Genomic DNA, 16,477 nt, shown 5'->3' with positions numbered 1-16,477 from the left:
CAACAAACTAAAACTAGATCCTTAAATATCACCTTGCACCAAAATCAATTCCAAATGGATTAAAGACCTTGAAATCAAAACAGACACCCTGAAAACACTAAAGGAAGGAGTAGGAGAAACACTTGGGCTCCTTGGCGCAGGACGGAACTTTCTTAAAAAAGACCCAGAAAGGCTACAAATCAAAGAAAGGTTGGACAAATGGGACTGCATCAAACTGCAGAGCTTCTGCACGGCAAAGAACATAGCTCGCAAGATAAGCAGAAAGCCCACAGACTGGGAGAAGATCTTTACTGGCCATTCAACGGACAAAGGCCTCATATCTAAAATATATGCAGAACTAAAAAAAATTACCTTCCTCCAAAACAAAACCGCAAAGAACCAATAGCCCCCTCATCAAGTGGGCTAAAGACTTACAAAGAGACTTCTCTGATGAGGAAATGAGAATGGCCAAGAGACATATGAAAAAGTGCTCTACATCACTGGCCATAAAAGAAATGCAAATCAAAACAACATTGAGATTCCATCTCACCCCAGTAAGAATGTCATATATCAAGAAAACTAACACTGGGGCTGGGGATATAGCCTAGTGGCAAGAGTGCCTGCCTCGGATACACGAGGCCCTAGGTTCGATTCCCCAGCACCACATATACAGAAAACGGCCAGAAGTGGCGCTGTGGCTCAAGTGGCAGAGTGCTAGCCTTGAGCGGGAAGAAGCCAGGGACAGTGCTTAGGCCCTGAGTCCAAGGCCCAGGACTGGCCAAAAAAAAAAAAAAAAAAAAAGAAAACTAACACTAACCATTGTTGGAGGGGATGTGGCCAAAAGGGAACCCTACTTCATTGTTGGTGGGAATGTAAACTGGTTCAGCCACTCTGGCAAGCAGTATGGAGATTCCTCAGAAGGCTAAATATAGAACTCCCCTATGACCCAGCAACCCCACTTTTGGGTATCTATCCAAAAAAAACCACAACCAAAATCACAGTAAAGCCACCAGCACAACAATGTTCATCGCAGCACAATTTGTCATAGCTAGAATCTGGAACCAACCCAGATGCCCCTCAGTAGACGAATGGATCAGGAAAATGTGGTACATATACACAATGGAATTTTATGCCTCTATCAGAAAGAATGACATTGCCCCATATGTAAGGAAATGGAAGGACTTGGAAAAAATTATACTAAGTGAAGTGAGCCAGACCCAAAGAAACATGGACTCTTTGGTCTCCCTTATTGGGAATAATTTGTACAGGTTTAGGCTAGTCACAGCAGAGGATCACAAGAGCCCAGTAGCTATACCCTTATGAACACATAAGATGATGCTAAGTGAAATGAACTCCATGTTATGGAAATGATTGTTATATCACAGGTGTAACTACTTTCAACATCCCATGTATATCTGTAGCTTCGACTATTGATGATGTTCTTGTATCACCTTCCTGGGGTTGTATCTACACTATCTCTGTAATCTTATCTGAGTATATTGGAAACCATCTATACTGGTATTAGAACGAGGAAATTGAAAAGGAATACCAAAATCAAGAGACACAGGGTAAAAAAAGACAAACAACTACAAAAGCAATACTTGCAAAACTGTTTGATGTAAGTGAACTGAACACCTCATGGGGGGAAAGGGAAAGGGGGAGGAGGGAGGGGGGAATGAGGAGGAGGTAACAGTACAAGAAATGTATCCAATGCCTAACGTATGAAACTGTAACCTCTGTGTACATCAGTTTGATAATAAAAATTTAAAGAAAAAAAAAAAAAGCACTGGTATCAGCATCTATTCAAGATGGGTCAAAGACCTCAATGTAAGACAAGAAGCCATGCAACTTTTACAGAAAGCGGCAGGGGAAACATTAGGGTTCCTGGACACAAGTCAAAACTTTCTGAGTAAAAATCCAGAAACAAGTCAAATAACTGAGACATGGGATTACATCAAACTGAATACAAGTTTCTGCATTGCAAAGGACACACTTAACAAGCTAAATACGAAGCTCACAGAATGGAAGAAGTTTTTACCAGCTATATGTCAAACAAGTGCCTGATATCCAGAATATATTTAGAGCTCCAAAAATTAAAACCTCAAAAATCAAACTCTCAAAGAAACAACAACCCAATTACTAAATGGATTAATGACTAAAAGAGAGACTTCTCAGAAGAAGTAAAAATGGCCAGTAGATACTTGCAGAAATGTACAACGTTGCTGGTTATAAAGGAAATGCAAATCAAACAACACTGAGACTTCACCTTACCCCAGTTAGAATGGCTGTCAAGAAAACAAACAACATTGAAAGCTTGTTCAAACTCTCACTCTGGAAGCCAGTATGGAGGTTCCTCACCAAACTAAAGAACTAAGAGAAGTACCCTATGATGCAGTAATCCCATTCCTGTGCATTTATCTAATAGATAAGATAGTCAAGATATGGAATCACCCAGATGCCCCTCAATGGACAAAGGCATCAAGAAAATGTGGAATAAATACATAATGGAATTTTACTCATCTTTTAGAAAGAATGCTATTGTACCATTCATGAGGAAATGGAAAGGCTTAGGGGAAAAAAAGTATATTAAGTGAAGTAAGCCAGATTCAGAGAAACACTTCCCCTCATCTGTGGTAGCTAGAATATGCCTATAATTCTATAAATACACACACTGGGTGGTATGAAAGTGGTTACAAATGAATTAACTGAAACACAGTAGAGAGAGGATGGAGAGCTCAAATAGTATAATCTTTTTAGAAAGACTAGGTCAAAGCCCCACAAAATCAACACCAGGAAATGGGTACCTGCGAGAGTGAGAGTGGGCCCAGGGGAGGGGAAGATGAACGTAGCCGGAAGGACCAAGGGAATGCTGTCAAGAGTTCTTGTAGCTTTTTCGTCTTTTGGCTCTGAGGAGGCAAAGGTGCAACTTTCTTCCGTGGTCCCGAATCCGGGTTCATCTATCACCAGCCACCTCAGTTCAATCCCAACAAAATCAAAGTCGTGTATCTGAGGTGCAAAGGTGGCGTCCGCCCAGGCCCCCAAGATCAGCCCCCTGGATCTGTCTCCAAAAAAAAGTTGGTGATGACATCGCCAAAGCAACGGGTGACTGGAAGGGTCTGAGGATTACAGTGAAGCTGACCATTCAGAATAGACAGGCCCAGATAGAGGTAGTACCTTCTGCCTCTGCCCTGATCATCAAAACCCTAAAGGAGCCACCAAGAGACAGAAACAGGGGCCGGGGATATGGCCTAGTGGCAAGAGAGCTTGCCTCGTATACATGAGGCCCTGGGTTCGATTCCCCAGCACCACATATACAGTAAAACGGCCAGAAGTGGCGCTGTGGCAGAGTGCTAGCCTTGAGCAAAAGGAAGCCAGGGACAGTGCTTAGGCCCTGAGTCCAAGGCCCAGGACTGGCAAAAAAAAAAGAGAGAGAGAGACAGAAACAAACAGAATAACATTAAACAGAGTGGAAACCTCTCTTTTGATGAATTGTCAGCATTGCCTGGAAGATGTGGCCCCTATCTTTAGCCAGAGAACTTTCTGGCACTATTTAGGAGATCCTGGGCACAGCCCAGTCTGTGGGGTGTAATGTTGATGGCCACCACCCTCATGACATCAACAGTGGTGCCATGGAATGCCCTTCTAGTTAAGAAGCACAGGAAGAGCTACTTCAATAAAAGAACACCTGACTACAAAAAAAGGGAGTTTATTGTACGTACCACAACAGAAAAATAAGGAAAATGGTGGATCGAATGGGATGAGGGGGAATGTTGGTGGGATGACACGGATCAAGATGCATGGTATTCATAAACTGCTTTGTTATACGGCACCTCCTTTCTACAATTACTGAAAGATAATTTTTAAAATAATTAATTAAAGCAAAACAAAACACCCCCCAAAACAGACAATGAAGGACCTTCCGAGTTCCCATCAACTGATCTGTGCAATGCATGCATGGGGATTTTTAGAAGTCACAGTGGGTCAAAACCAGGTAGAATAAGTCCACACTTAAGGTGACTGGTAATTTTTTAGTGCTTTATGTACATAGTACATTTAAAAATACCATTCTGAGCTCTGTCTGTTAATAGTTGCTGAAAAGGGTGAAGCAGTGACTTCAAATCTAGACAGACCTGTTCTAAAGCTGGTACTGCCAGGTAGTTCCTGGCCCTGTGACTTCTAGCTCCTTCCTTCATTTCTCCACTGGAGCAGGATCAACAAACTGTTTCTTCAAGGGCTATAAAGTTTGAATTTGTGACTGTGCAGTCTCTATATCATCTAGTTAACTCGGCCTTCTAACTGAAAAGCAGCATAAATACTACCTAAACGAGTACATGTGGACATGTTCCAATAAAACTTTATTGGCAAAAACAAATGGCAAGCCCTTGAGGGCCTGTTTCCCAACTCCTCCTCTAGAACAAAACAGGAGTCACAATCTGAAATGTGGCAAATTCCATGCTGAAAATGTAGTGTTTTTACTTTCATCCCCCTTCTTCTCTATGGGCACTAGACTTGCATGTGAAGAAGTATGCAAAGGACAGTGTTGGCAGGTAAAGGTCCAGACACAGTCTAGATCCCCACATTCGTCTTTGGGAATAGTGGCCAAATAATCCCACTGCAAGGAACCACATGAGCCTGTTTCCTATGGTTTCTCAATTACCATGTAGTGATCAAGTCAGGCACCAGCTTGTTAGCCTCACATTTTGGTTAAAAGAGTAAGTATTCAGTTTAGAGGGCTAAAGTCCAGGTTTCTAGTTAATAAAAGATGTACAATATGTACTTAAAAAATGAATTACAAAAAAATCACATGCAGACTGGGAGTCATAGAGGAGACAGTCCTCACCTAGAACAGGGCTTATAAAACTGCCTGCCCATTATCACTTGGTACACTTTTCCTGGGTATTCACTCTCAAGAGAAAACTCTGACTTGTATCACCTAACTGGCTTCCCATGAGTGTTTTTCTAGTCTGGTACAGAGCAGACCTGGGAACTCTGGAGAGGACCCTCAGGGCTTGAGTTTGGCAACAGAACCAAGGCCATACACAGACAAGCTCAGAGGAATTATGCAACCTCCTTGCTCCTGTCCTTTCCACTAGGACAGATCAGGCCTGGACTCTCATGGATACCACTTCTTCAGTCACTGCTGTTCCAGTGCCTGTTTAGGAGATGAAGCTGTGGTCACAACAACGGTGGAGACAGCTTTGGGGGACCCAGAAGCTGTACCTTGCTGGAGATGGGAGGCGGGAACTGTCTGGACGTGCACCTGTTTGCAAACAGAGAAGGGCTAAGTCTGGCTGTTACTGGGCTCAGAGGTAAGAATTACAAAGGAGGTAGAGCAGCCTGCTGTGGCCAAGAGTCTGCCCGCTGGGACCTTACCTGAGTAGCCTGGCCTTGCTGCTGAAGCGGCTGCAACTGCTGGCCAGTGAGGAAACTAACGGGCTTGTTGCCAGCAATGAGCTTAGTGCCTGTGGCATGGTTGTGAGCCCATTGAGGCTGCAGGAGGACAGAAAATAGGAGTAAGTCTGGACAGCTCACAGGAGAGTCTTTCAGGCCTGACTTTAAACCAGGCACTGGAGGACCACAAAGAGAAGAGTTCTGGTGCCCATGAAAATTCTACCATTCTGGATTAAAATGGAGAGTGGCACAGAGATCACCTATCTTCCAGCTTCGATGGTTCCCACGGCAGAAGCCTACATGGCATTCGATAAAATATCCTGAATGATATACCTGGATCAGCAGGAAGAAGAGAGAACTCAGAGAAGTTATAGGCCACTGCAAGAAGCCTCTGAGCTCAGCATGTGACACTGTAAGTCTAGCTACTCATGAAGCTGAGGCACGAAGATGACATGAGGTCAGGAAGCAAGGTCACACAGTGAGACCCTATCTCTTAAAAAAAATCAAAAACAGAGGGAAGGGATAATATTGTCCAAAAAGAAATATACTCTTTACCTGACATATCACTTCTGTAACTGTATGCAACTATATGTAACATGTAACTGTAACCCCTCTGTGCATCATTTTTATGATAACAATTTTAAAATTTTTAAAATCAACACAGTCCAAACAGCCTTGTCACACACTGCCTTAGGACTGTCATCATTAAACACTTTCTCCCTGATTTAGGATCACAGGAAGCTGCTATCTTACAAACTGACTGTCCTGAGTTCAGAACTTAAACATAAAAGGTAAGATTCTTCCTCCCCTCCCCACACACGAGGCCTGCCTCACACCATGTCCCTTCTTTGTTTCCTACCACTTTATTACTATTGTTCTCTCTCCATTCTACGAAGTATGCCTAGAGCAAGCATGGAGTTCTGTGCCTTAATCACTGCACTGAGAAAGGTCTTCAAATGTGTCAGATGGAACAAAGGGTAACCATCATATAGGGCCCCAGAAACACACACTTGTTCTGTGATGTGGACTGACACACCTTTCCCAGTCCCACTCCCAAGTGGGCTCCTCCTCTCCCACAGCACTCAACTGGCTCTAAGGCTGCCTTTGACGATGAGGGCTGTGACCATTTTCTTGCCTTTTCTTGGCTGGTGAATCACAGAGAGTGGAACTGTGATCTGAGCGGGCCACTCGCCCTATAGCAACAAAGCAACTATGGAATCAAAGACCAGAAAACCCACCAGCCATCACCTACTCAGGGTAAGAAGTGAGAACAGTCTCAAAACATGTCTCTCCTGTTACCTCCAGGGCTCTGGTACACTGGGGGTTCGGGTCTAAGGAGCCCTCATGAAATCACTCATAATGCCCTTAGGTGTCTCTTGATACATCATCCTCTTTAATTTTCCACTTTAATTGTTTGGAAACAATTTTAGACTACTGGTATCATTTCTTCCACTAACATTTAGTAGAATTCAAGAGTAAAATCTGCTAACCAGTTGTGATTCTCTGCTATTGACTATTCATTAAATTATTAACTATTATCAGTTAAGTGTATTTATTAGAAGCAAGTATGTTGAAATGATCCATTTCTCCATTACATGACTCTTGTTAGATCATGAAATTAAGAGATTGAAGGGTGTGTTGTTTTTGTTTTTTAAAGAGCAACCATCATACCAGGCTGCTTTCAAAGGCATGACCTTGTACTTGACACTGTCCCAGATTCAGATTCTGTGCCTCTAGATTGCATGAGTCTTCTAGGCAGAACCTACCCATGGTAAACGTGCAGAGCTCTCAAGAGTTAACAAAGAAGGTGCACAGGCACCTTCCCCCCCCCCCCACACACACACACGTGTCCGCAGGTTCACTGAGGGGGAACAGCAGCAGGGAAATGTTGTAGAAACAGGTCACATTCTCCAGGTACTTTCTGGTTTTTCCAGAGATAAGAGAGGTCAGCCAGGAGACACTAACACAAAAGCAACCAATTGAGAAGTCCAGCTCTGAAACTAATGGGGTCCAAGAAGAGAGAGCAAGAGAGTGGGAGCCAATGAGGGGTGGAGGTAGGGAAGAGAAAGAAAGAAACAGGAGCAAAAGCTCAGCATCTTAGAGATGTTCTGCAAAGGTTTGGCAGTAATCAGTGCATTGATCATTCTTAGGCTTTCTCTATTCTGATTGTTGGCTGGTAATAGGATTTTTATTTATCTGTAATACAGTAAATTGTTTATTTTTTCTGGTGCTGAGGATGGAACCCAGAGCCTTGCATGTGCTGGATATATGCTGTACTATTGACCCATGTCTGCAGCCCGGTAATTTATATGTAATAACATCTTACGTAAATCCAGTCTCCTTTCTGAATAAACAGTAAGAGGCACAACTGGTAGGTTGCTAAGGAAAGGCATAGGCTTTTTCCATGCGCAGGAGAATTCCAAAGAAACCAGGCCCTCACCAACCTCCACGTGGCCAGTTAAAGCGTGCTTAACCATGTCCACTGGCAGAATTTCCTTGAGAGAATGTTGTCTTGTGGCTTTAATTTCTTCTAAAAAATGCTTACAACATCTTAGCCTACCAATAAAGAGGCTAGAGCTGGCCTGAGCTGGACAGGGAATCACACCATCACTACTTCCAGCCCCACCCAGCTCTCTCTGGCTCTATTTAGGGAGTGGAGATGCCACTCGGTAGGCTTTGTCTATGTGAGAAAGAGACTTTGAGAGAGTGGGGGAAAATTCATCATTTCATCTTTGGTGATATGGAAATCTAAGTAATTATTTTCTTTTAAGCTGTACCTTGTCAGGTATGACTTCATCCCAGACAACTGAGCTTTTCCTATATAACTTGTCCATGCAGATTCTCTACAGCAACGCTCTTTACCCTAAGGCTAAGGAAAACACACAGGCAATCAAACGTACCTAGGTGGATATGTGGTTTGCTTTGTGGTTATTGTGGCATTTAGAGTTGTTAGGGAAAAAAAGGAAAACCCAGTTTATGACTTTGGAAAATCAACTTTCATGTTGCTTATAGAGCTGTTACAAATGAACACGTTCTACTGTTTCCTGCACTCACAATTTTAGGAAAATAAAGGTTAATGTCTTCATAACTGCATTAGGTAAGGAAGGCAACAGGCCCAGAATGTGGAAGCCATAGAAGAAAATGCTGATGGCTCTAATCAGATAAAATTATAATTAACTTAGAGCAAAGGGTTCCAAACACTAGGTTAAAACATGAGATTGGAACTTACAAAACCATTTGGTGTAAACCAACTGCACAAATCATGGGAGAGGGGAGGGAAGGAGGGAGGAGGGGACAGGGGGAAAATATGAGGGAGGAGATAGCAAGTTGAACAAGGAATGTACTCACTGCCTTACATATGAAACTGTAACCCCTCTGTACTTCACTTTGACAATAAAGGAATTTTTTTAAAAAAATAGGAGATTGGAAAACACATACTTTCATATATACATAGGGCTATATAGATAGAACAGACCTCTCAATAAAATGAAAATGCCAAATATCTCCTTCTCTCACAGACTAACAAAGCTTGACTTACCACTAAACAGCACATGTCAGCCTGAATATAAATGGAGGCTCAAGCTCACTCAGGATCAAAAGATGAAAATTGGAGAGGAATGCCCTTTCCTCCAAGAAGGCAGGAACCCAAGGAAAGGATTTCTCCATTAGAAGCAGCCATGTTGGTCGAGATCTGGAAAGAAGCAGAGGACTTGCTGATGGGAATGGAAGCTGAAAGGCCCTTTGGGCTGCCACACCTGGAGTATCAAAACTTTCTGTGTGAGCACTTTCCTAACTCACCCTAGCCAAGTCTGCTTCAAGAAGATGCACACGTGCTCACACACGTGCACTGGGAGCATTATATTATGGTGGCAGTGGCAGCAGTGGAAACACATGTTCCACGGAATCCTTTCCACGAATTACTATTTTAATAAGACCTGGTCAATAGCTGGGTATCACCAAAGATGCTCAAAACATTTCTTTGTAATAAATAAAGTTGCCGGGCACTGGTGGATCACATCTGAAATCCTAGCTACTCAGGAGACTTGAGATCTGAGGATTGGAGTTCACAACCAGCCTGCACAGGAGAGTCCATGAGACTTTGATTTCTAATTAACTGCTGAAATGCAGCTTTGAATCAAGGAGTAGATCACTAGCATGGTGCACAAAAGTTCAGGGATAGCGCCCAGACTGGCACAATAACTGACACAATAAATAAATAAATTTAAATGTGAAAATACAGTAAAATGCAGAACAACATATAGACTCTGGTAGTTTGTTTCCCTTGAACTGTGTATATGCATGAAAATGCTGTGAGAAAAGACTGTAAGGATAAATGCCACATGACTACTCTGGTAAAGGGAAATGAGGGAGGGAAAGAATTTTATATTTTAATTTTCATCATGACTCTCTAATATTGTAGAAGATTATGTGTACATACTACACTTTTTTTTCCAGTCCTGGGGCTAACCCAGGCCTTGAGCACTGTCCCTGGCTTCTTTTTGCTCAAGGCTAGCACTGTACCACTTGAGCCAGAGCGCCACTTCCGGCCTTTTTCTATATATGTGGTGCTGAGGAATCAAACCCAGGGCTTTGTGTATACAGGGCATGCCCCCTACCACTAGGCCATATTCCCAGCCCTACATTTTTACAAACTGGGTTTCAAAGGTAAACAACAGCTGAAAAAGTCTATCAGTTAATCAACCAATTTGGAAAATTGAGGTGACAAGGACAGGAGTTTCCCTTTGCATTCCAACAAGGAAGTTTCCTGGTTGTGAGGGAGTTTCCAGAGGAATGGGAAATTGAATGACCTGAACAGGCTTCCCAGTTGGGCAAGGTGACTGACTCACTGCCCAGTGGCCACTGCAGCCTGTCCTTTGACTGCAACAATGGCCACAACTGCCTAGTTCAGGGCAGAGGCCGAGAGCCTGATCAGACCCTGAGGTGGAGCTCAGCACTGCAAGCAGGGGCCCCATGTGTCACCACCCCCAGGAAGCCTCCGCTGCTATACTTCTGCTCTCTGTGCCTAAGGCTCATCAGTCCCTAACATGGACTCTGGATATTACTTATATTTGCATAGAACACCTTAAGCTTCAGAATACTCTTTTTATTCCTATTTACACTGGAGTAAACCGTATTTTACCCCTTTTACATGAGATGAGGAAACTCTCTAAATCTACAAACCCAGTCAGTAGCAGGGCCAAAATACAGTGGAAGGAGTCTGAGATGTAGGCCCACAAGCCTGGTATTTACATCCTACTCCTAACAGGACCCAGATGTTGTAATGCTAAGGCAAACCACCAAACATGTCAGAAGGTCTGATCATTATGTAAAATAGAGTACCAAAAACTGCTTATCCAGCTTGAAACATGAAAAATGAGTGTTTTATCATGGTGAAAGGGAAATAGCGGACAAATACAAATAATTTGGATTCCTGAGAAAAATCACCAGCTCTGAATGCCAATTGACAAACAGATTATATCTTATTCTGGCTGTGCTCTCCCAATTGCTGACCATATCACCCAGCAAAGCACAAAGGATACGAAACTCTTAAGGTACTGGTCTGTTGTCACTGCAAGGATATGGAGAATTCAGTAACTGTAGCAGCCTTTCCTTCAGTATAAGCTCAGGAAAAGCCCAGAGCCAAATTCCCAAAGTTTCAAATCCCAATCCTGTGGTCTCATCACTCAAAATTGCTAGGATTACAGGTATGCACTAGCTTTCTTCACTCAGTTCAAAAGCAAATTTATGTTAGGAGCTATGGGTGTAACACAGTGGTAGACTATTTGCCCCACTTACGCAAGGTCTTGGGTTCAATCCCTAGCAGTGGCAGGGGGAAAAAGTGTCATTTATATTTCTAAGACATTTTCTGTAATGTATTCTGGAACAAAGCCAAACAAAGCTGTTTCTCTCACTTACCTACGTGCTAGTGGCATCTGGTGGAAGAAAGTGGGAATGTTTGAGGAATTCACAGATCTCTGCCTACCCAACTGCCTAAGTAGCCTCGCAGCAGCAGCCTGAACTGAAAACATCAGAAAATACAAAACCCAGAAGTCTAGCAAGGCCTCCACTGAGGAACTAGGTCCCCGGACCTGCTGTAAAGGCCAGTGCTCCTTGACTTACTGAGTTTCACCTGGCTGAGTCAGGTGCATATTGCCCTCTAGTGGCCAGCATCTCTGCCACTGGAGAGTCCCACACACTGGCAGTGATGTGATGCTGTACTACAAATCCAATGGTTTCATAGACTATAGGGTTTAAGAACAACTCAGAATCATTTCTGGGGGCTGGGGATATGGCCTAGTGGCAAGAGAGCTTGCCTCGTATACATGAGGCCCTGGGTTCAATTCCCCAGCACCACATATACAGAAAACGGCCAGAAGTGGCGCTGTGGCTCAAGTGGCAGAGTGCTAGCCTTGAGCAAAAGGAAGCCAGGGACAGTGCTCAGGCCCTGAGTTCAAGGCCCAGGACTGGCCAAAAAAAAAAAAAAAAAAAAAAGAATCATTTCTGTTCATCTGTTTGAATTCGCAGACATACAATACCTTCTGCTAAACCACATAATTAACTATCCCAAGAATGTATACACACATATTTCTGCACATAAATTTGTTTTAATATCTTATTAACTACTGCTCTCAAGCCTTGTCAAAGGAGTTTTTCTTGACAAACATGTTCTTCTGGGCCCCACCACACAATTGAAGCCATGCATGCAAAAAATGAATGCTTTCTGGGGTTGACTGTACCTATAACACTCCTGCCAAGAGAAAAAGCAGAAAGTTCCCAAGTCCGAATCAGTAGGGCTCTTCCGAGTGCTCCATTACAAACAGGAGATCCACAGATGGACAATAAAACAGGAAGGAAATGGGCATCATCTTTCTACTAAGAAAGATGAGCCAACCACAACCAAGTAAAGATGAGCCTCAGATCTGGTTATTCAGAAAAGATAACAAAGCAAAATTTTGCTTTTGTGAAAGAAAAGACCATCCAATTAGTTATCACTCCCTTTGCTCACATCATTCCTTCCCTGAACTTGGAATCTCTGTCAACAGAATATCTGAGGTACAGAATTCCAATTTCCTCAAAGGATCTGGGCTCAAGGAGAGTCCTTCTTTTTCCCTGGGTTCTCACAGGCAGAGATTTACACTGGACTCAGGGGCTTCTTACCTGCTCTTGATAAACCTTCTTTCTCTTCCCCTGTGCTGGGCCACTGGGCCACACCACAATTCTTCCTTGACAAGGAACTTCATTTCATCTCCCAGAACCAGAAGATGAGTCACAAATTCATCTCCCATCTTCAGCACCAAGAACTATTTCCTTGGCAATGTGAAAAATCCCTTCAAAAGTACTCAACTCTTTTTAGGAAGAGGTAGAAATGTTTTGAAGAGTCCCAGGGGCACAGTAAATAGCTTAGAGACTTAACAAACAGGATTACATTAAAATAAAAACTTGCTGCACATCAAAGGAGATAGTTACTAAATTAGAGAAAATGTTACCAGTAATATATCCAACAAAGGCCTAATAGCCAAAATAAATAAGGATCTCAAAAATGAACAACCCCCCACCCCCCCCAAAAAAACTAATAAGCCAATCAGTCAGTGGGCAAAGGCACTTAAGAGATACTTCTTAGAAGAACTATGAATGGCAAATAGAAACAGTCCTGGCCAGAAAGGAAATACAAATCCAAACAACTTTGAGATTCCGTCTCACCACTGTTAGACTAGCTACCATCAAGAAGTCAAAGGAGGGCTGGGAATATGGCCTAGTGGCAAGAGTGCTTGCCTCATATACATGAGGCCCTGGGTTCAATTCCCCAGCACCACATATACAGAAAATGGCCAGAAGTGACGCTGTGGCTCAAGTGGCAGAGTGCTAGCCTTGAGCGAAAAGAAGCCAGGGACAGTGCTCAGGCCCTGAGTCCAAGCCCCAGGACTGGCCAAAAAAAAAAGAAAAAGAAGTCAAAGGAAAACAAATGCTGGCAGAGATGTGGGAAAAGGGAATCCTATTGCACTGTTGATGGGAATGAAAACTAGTCAACCACTCTGGAAGGAGATTTGAAGGTTACTCAAAAACCTGAATGTAGAGCTTCCCTATGATCCAGCCATACCACTCCTGGGCATCTATCCAGGACAGACTATAAGTCGGAAACAGCAAAGACACTTGTGCATTATTCATGTTCCTTGCTGCGTTATTCACAATAGCAAGTTATACAAACAGCCTGGATGCCCTACAACAGATGAGCGGATTAATAAAGTGTGATATGTATGTATATACACAATGGAATTTTACACACCCACTAGAAAAGAATAAGATTATGTCCTATGAAGGGAAATGGATGGCCCTAGAACAAATCATGCTAAGCAAGATAAGCCAAGCTTAAAGAGGAAAACAGCATGTTTTCCTTCAGATTTGGCAGCTAAATCTAAACTATAACTGGACAGGATAACCTATACAGGACTCTAGGCATTCACACACAATCAGAATAAAGGAGGATATCCTCAGGAGAGGAACAAAAAGTTGTAACTTCTATGAATGTTTAAAACACTACTTATTAAAATGATATTGAAATATTTTTTATTGTTGTTGGTGGTGAGGTGGTGTAATTGGTTTTTGATTTGACTTTTTTCTTCTTCTTGAGGGTGGGCACAGGTGGGACAGAGAAAGGGAAGGAGGAAGGGTGAACAGCATGGAGTCATGCTGTTCAGTGAACACTCTGTGGGAACTGACCTATGAAACTGTGGGCAGGAATAGGAAGGGAAAACTGGGGGAAATAAAAGAAGGGGTGACATTGTCCAATACCCCCACACACACATATTCATTACCAAACTTATGAAATGCTAGCTCCTCTGTACAACACATTACCAATAAACAATACAATTATTTTTTTCAAAAGAAAGAGTTCCTTATTTTTAAAAAGCAATGGGAGTTGAGACTGGAATAAAAGCAACTACTCAACTCCTGAGAAGTCTACTTTTCAGCTTCTATTTCTCAGGCAGCTTGAATTCATGAACAGGAAATCACACCAACTTCTAAACTCAAAGACAGACCTGTAAGGCAAACAGCATTGTTTACTGAGACATTCAGAACCATTCTCTAGAATACCTGCTTCCTGGTCCCCAACTGCCTCTGATGTTTGCTTTCGCCAAAATCAATACACAGCATGGTCACCTTAACATCAAAACGTGGCAACATTATAATAGCAGCCACCTCAGTGGAGACTGGTTGCTGCTTGGCTCTCTGGGCAACTGTTGGACAGTGGGCGCCCACGCTGCCCTTGGATTCCTTGAATAACCATGGGCCATGGTAGTTTTTCACTGCTAAGTACTTCCATGTCAACAAGTTTAAGGAAACAAGTTTAAGGGAGTCCAGGGAGAAGGCAGCTATGAGAAAGCCCAAGAGAGAGAGAGAGATGTCAGAAGACACAGAGCCTCTTGACACCATGTGGGACTTGCAGAATGCTAAGAAAATGAATGAAGTTGAAGTCTATGGTACTTTGTTACAGGATCCCTAGGAAACTAATGCACCAGGAGGAAGGTGCTACTATACCATATAGGTCAAATGTGGGCCAGAATGGAGCCAGGAAATGAGCAAAGTCTGAAAGACGTAAGCTGAAGAGATGATTCTGATGAGAAATGTCTTCATAGAAGATGTGTGTGTGTGTGTGTGTGTGTGTGTGTGTGTGTGTGTGTGTGTGTGCGCGCGTGCCTCTGCTAGGGGTCTTGGAATCAGGACTTGGAACTTTTCCTTAGCTTTTTATCTTAAAAAGGTGCCCTGCCATTAGCTCCACTTCCATCTTTTGGTGGTTACTAGGAGATAAGAGTTTCATGGACTTTCCTGCCCAGGCTGGCTTTAACCTGTGATCCTTAGCTCTCAGCATCCCCACTAGCTAGGATTACAGACTTGAGCCACCAGCATTTCTGTCATTTAGACAATTACATCTATTATTGCTATAGTCTGAATTTGTCTGGCTTGCCTCTCAAGCAAAAAACAAAAACAAAATTAAAAATGTATGTGTTGTATTTTATCCCTAGCCCAACAGTGTTAAGAAGGAATTAAGTGAATTGAAGAAATTTTCAACATCTCTGGCCATAAAAGAAATGCAAATCAAAACATTGAGATTCCATCTCACCCCCCTTAGAATAATAATTAGAAAACTAATAATAACAGATGCTGGCATGGATGTGGCCAAAAGGGGATGCTACTACACTGTTGGTAAGAATGTAAACTGGTTCAACCACTCTGAAAAGCAGTATGCAGGTTCCTCAAAAGACTAAACATAGAGCTCCCCTATAACCCAGCAGTCCCACTCCTGGGCATTTACCCAAATGACCACAAGCTAGCTTTGCACTAAAGCCACCAACACAACTATGTTTACTGCAGCATTACTTACCATAGCTAAAATATGGAACCAATCCATCTGGGTTGATTATTCATCAGTAGATGAATGTGGATCAAGAAAATGTGGTATATCTATACAAAGGAATTTTATGCTTCTGTCAGAAAGAATGACATCACCCTATTTGTGAGGAAATAGACATGGAAAAAATCATATTAACTGAAGTAAACCAGACCCAGAGAAACATAGGCTCCGTGGTTTCCCTCATTTGTAATAATTAGTATATGCCTAGGATAGTCCTAGCAGAAGATCACAATAGCCCATTAGCCACATAAAGTTATGCTAATCAAAATGATCTCTGCGATATGGAAACAAGAGGGTTTTTTTTTCCTTGTGATTTGTTTTAGTGTACAGTTATTTCTTTTGGCTTTTATTTTTCTCTCCTCTGGTTTTGTCTCTGTGGTCACTGTGTCTGGTTTTGGTACCCTTAGTCTTGTATATAAGTTTATCTGATTTGGGGAAAGAAAGGGGAACCACAGAAACAGTGGGACAATGGGCGAACCAATGCAACAGCAATACTCACTAGACACTGTGTTGGAAATGAATTTTACAACTTAGGTGGGGGAAGTAAAGGAGGAGGGTAAGTGGAAGAAAATGAAGAAGGCGGTAACTGTTCGAAAATAAAGGTACTCATTACCTTACTTATGTAACAGTAACCCCTTTGTACATTCTTTACAATAAAATATTTTTAGAAAAAGAATGAAGGGGGAAGGAGGAAGA

The 16,477-nt window shown here is 42.5% G+C and overlaps 1 pseudogene; it reads left to right on the top strand.

Moving 5' to 3' along the window:
* Positions 1-2,322: 2,322 nt before the first annotated feature.
* LOC125347785 lies at positions 2,323-3,629 on the top strand (annotated as a pseudogene).
* Positions 3,630-16,477: the final 12,848 nt, after the last annotated feature.

The sequence above is a fragment of the Perognathus longimembris genome, chromosome 3 (genome assembly GCF_023159225.1).
Source record: "Perognathus longimembris pacificus isolate PPM17 chromosome 3, ASM2315922v1, whole genome shotgun sequence".
Lineage (NCBI taxonomy): Eukaryota > Metazoa > Chordata > Mammalia > Rodentia > Heteromyidae > Perognathus > Perognathus longimembris.
This window is presented reverse-complemented; position numbering and strand designations above follow the sequence as displayed.